The sequence below is a fragment of the Impatiens glandulifera genome, chromosome 1 (genome assembly GCF_907164915.1).
Source record: "Impatiens glandulifera chromosome 1, dImpGla2.1, whole genome shotgun sequence".
Classification (NCBI taxonomy): domain Eukaryota; kingdom Viridiplantae; phylum Streptophyta; class Magnoliopsida; order Ericales; family Balsaminaceae; genus Impatiens; species Impatiens glandulifera.
In genome coordinates, this window is record NC_061862.1 from 85,233,516 (window position 1) to 85,238,257 (window position 4,742).

Genomic DNA, 4,742 nt, shown 5'->3' on the forward strand with positions numbered 1-4,742 from the left:
TTCAAATTATTATCACATTAATTAGAAATCTTCGATAATCTTGGAATATCTTCTAATAATAAGCATAGTCATTCATACATGCTTACCATTTAAATATTTTTTCTTTTTTTATAAAAATATTGTTTACTTGGCTAACTAGTAGACAAAATGTCTTTGAACTATTCTGCATTCGTGTAAATAATTACATATTTTTCATATAAATGTTTTATTTTTCGACATAAGTCAACAGTATAGATTTTAACGTTTAATCTATCAATCATAATTTTCTTAGAAGGTTTCCATACATAGATTGCACTTCTAAGTGTAAACATGTTCACTTTTAGACGTAAAGTCTTTCATTTAATAATATCAATATATCATTTAATAACAACATGATATTTTGTGTAGTGCAATTCACATCCTTAATGAATTTAATCATTTTTTATCATAATTTTCAACGATAAAAATATCGTTAAGAAGACACGTAATGAAATAATTCCATTGTCTTCATGATATATATAATTGTCACATTTACTTTTTAATTAAAATATGATCAATTTCCATATCATTATTATAAAATTTGTTATAAGTCATACAAAGAAATTATAAACTTTCTTTTTCATCTATTTCATAAAATTATTTTGAAAACTTTGGTTCTTCAAAAATTTATGAAATTAATGTCAAAGAAATGACACGTTTCTTGATTTCAAAATCCTTAAGTTTTAAATATCGATTTGAGCCTCAACTCTGCAAATATAACAAGACATTTTCTTGTTATTTTTTTTATAAAGTTGCGCAACTTTATCTTTTATAAAGAATATATTTCTCTAACAATAAATTGTCTTTTTATTTATCATAATATACACAATTATTTTTGTGTTATTATCAATAAAAATATTTTTCCCCACATTCGTGTTGGTACATTTCTTAAAATCACACACATTTATATGATTTAAATCAATAATTTTCTAATCAAGAAATTGTCACACAATTTTTTACAAATTTCTTTTGTTATACTTATCATATATTGAATAAGATAATTATAATATAAATATTTAATAGAATAAAACATAAGAGATTATAATGTTTATTCATATATGAATCATTCTTCACATAATCTCTACGTAAGAAATAAAAAATATTTATTCAATTAAAATATTTATTTAAACACTTAATTTCTATAAATGAAATTAGAATATTTAATCAAATAAATATTCACTATATCACATGATTTATACAAAAGAAATCATAATGTTACAAGAATCTTTGACCGAAATCGCTAAAATATTTATTTTCGGTTATACGTTTGCCACATTATTTCTCAAATCAAACAAGATTATTTTCTTGTAATTATTTGATTTCAAAATATCAAATTAAGTAATTTTTTATTTAATATATTCATATATGTTATAATTACTTCATATATCATTAAACAAATACTTTTATAAAATATATCAATAACTATTTATTATAATTAAATAGAATATTAACTATTACAATTAATTAGACTATTGAAAATTTATTTTTAAACAAATAAAAAACAAAATAATTATATAAATAAGTATTCATATCATTAATTATTTGTTTCTTAATTAATTAGATGACCTTTAACCTTATATAACAAATCTTTGTCAATTAGAGAACACATAATTTTCTGATAAATTTCAAAATTATCTATTAAAATAAACTAGATAGAAAATAAATAAATATTTATATATGTATATAAATTTCTAGATAATCACACTTATTATCAATGAATATGAATAATCATATTATTAGCTAATATGTATGATTTATATTAATATAAATCACTTAGCAACATAATCAAATTAAATATAACTACAAATATATTTCATGTCTTAAAATATATTTCATGTTTTAATCGAAGCACTTACATTGCCATGTTTTGAACAATAATCAAAGTGAAGCGACTATGCATGCTCAAAATAAATTTAGGTAGATTGTTCTCACCGAGACAATTTTTAATCGACTAATATTTCGACTAATATAGTCGTGTCTCTTTAAATGCACGATTAGAATAAGATTTAACACAAACAACTTATTTAATCTTATTTTACAGATGACCTTCATTTTCTATCATGCTTAATCACATAATTTTTATACAAGAAATTAAAATGTTTCAAAATATTAATGACAACATCATTTTAAAAAAAAATCTACATAAAAAATCGTTAGGATACCCAATTCATTTCATAATTTCTACCTAAGAAATTATAATGATTTCAACATTCATGATAAATATATTTTAGACAAATCATATTTTTTATAAGAAATCATTTTCGACCCATTAATCTCATAATTTCCACACAAGAAATTAGAATGGTTTTCACATTAATGACTCAAGTCATTTTATCATTGGTTAAACGAGATTCGAATAGGGGACCTATCTTCCACCATGCACCATTGTATCGCGGACATTGAACCACTACGCCAACAAGCCCTTTCATTGTTCTACTGCTTTTACAACCTTTTGTCTTTTGTCCGGAGACAACATATTCTTCATATTTGTCTTCATCATAATGAAAATTTAATATATAAGACAATATATATATATATATATATATATATATATATATATATATATATATATATATATACTAATATAAATAAATATATTATCAAACACCATATCACGTTTTTATTAAACTGAAACCGTATGTTTCAATTATAATTAATTTTAATGAATATTAATATATTATAATCATCATTAATTTCTTGAAAATAGAAAGCTAATTTTTTATTTTTTTCCTTATAGAAATTAAATTATATATATATATTATTTTAGCATTATATATATAAAGAAGATAGTGACGATACTGCTCTTTTAACGTTATTCAACAATAACTATTGATCACTCCTTTTGAAGGATTCAGAATCGACTTCATCATTCAAACAACATTCACCATCTATTTAGTAACATCATAGCTCGTATTTCTGAAACATCAAAGACAACAAATTTTGATAAAGCAAACTACTAAATAGTTTAACTTAATGTAATTGTTTTAAGATCGTTAGTAGTCTTGTTTTTAGATAAACATAAAAATGTATATACATATGATGTTACAGATAAATTAAATAAAATTAAATATTCGAAGAACGAAATCACCAAATTTGAGATGTTGATTCGAGGCATGTGCTTAACACATTTTCTTAAAATAGTTTCATCGTCTCCTATTTGTACTGGAGCTTATCGCAGATGACTGTCTTCCAGGGTACAACGAATATAGTAGTAATTCTACACTAAAATGACTACACATCGAACTTGACCAGCGTACCTGAACTATCACCGGGTTTCAACGGAAAATATCGAGCGAAGAACTCGAAGATTACTCACAAAATAAGGAGAGGACTTTTAAAATTTTAGAGTGATAAATGATAAGATGATGAAATGGTTTGAGATTAGAGATGGAGAGTTTTATATTGTTGAAAAGATAAACTTTTATAAAAATAAAATCAACAATTAATTTTTTATCAACGGTTTACCTTGATTGCCTATTCATTGTCATTTGCATTTTCTCTTCATTAGAAGATACATGTTACATGATTGTCTAAATTTCTAATAAATTGATAACAATAATATCATTAAGGTTACAATGACAACTAACAAAATTAAATATATTTAATTTGATAATTGTTCAACGAGACATTAAATTTTAATTATATAATTAATAAATTAATTATTTGAATTAAATTTCACTTTAATTCATGTTTGAATTTCGTTTAAATTTCATTGGATTTTATTTATCTAAATTTTTATTTTTATTCATTAATAAATGTATGAATTAGTTTAAAATTCCAACCTAAATAATAAGTTAATGAACAATAATAAGTTAATGAACTATTAATGATGGGATTTGTTTTCAAATATTTGAAGATCCAATTCAATCCAGATAGATCTAAAAATCAAAGTAATTAATACTTACATAATCTCCAATCCATGTATATAATAAACATCAAAACCATATCTAATATTCTATATCTTTTTATTTGTTATCTTTCCAAAGATTTGAAGAAAAATTCATTTATATATTTTTTTTTATCAGGTCATCTCTTAATAGAAAACCTGAAAACAATATTTTATTACTATTATCTAATAAAAAGTACTTTACTTATTATATTTTCTTTAAAGACTTTATTTATTTTTTTAATCTGGCTTTAGTTCTTATTAAAAGGAATTATTTAACAAAATTTTAAAACACTAACACGTACAATAATTTTGTTTTTTTGTCTTTATGTTTTAAAACTATATTCATAAATATATATTAAAATTTATAAAATATAATATATATACATACAAATATATATATATATATATATTTATATATATATTTATCAAACATCAAAACAAAATAAAAAATTTAATTACCACTATATTTTGACATATTTTAAATAATTAATAAGTATTTATTATTTTAATTTATAATATTAATTAAATTTTTATACTAAATTATGTTATTGTTGTTAAAAATAATTAATTTTATTATTTAACAAAAAAAATTATATCAATTTTTTAAAATATTTTTAAATAAAAAGTTGAATTAAAAACAATTCAATTAATATAAATTTAAAAATTAAAACAGTAAAAAAGTAATTATTTTACTTCAAAATTATTATTAAATAAAAATGTTTAGTATTTTTTAATAAAAATAAATTACAAGAATTAAAAATTTTGATAAATAAATAAAATAAATAAAAACTATTAATTTTTAAAATTAATGCTGAATTTATTTAAAAATTATTTG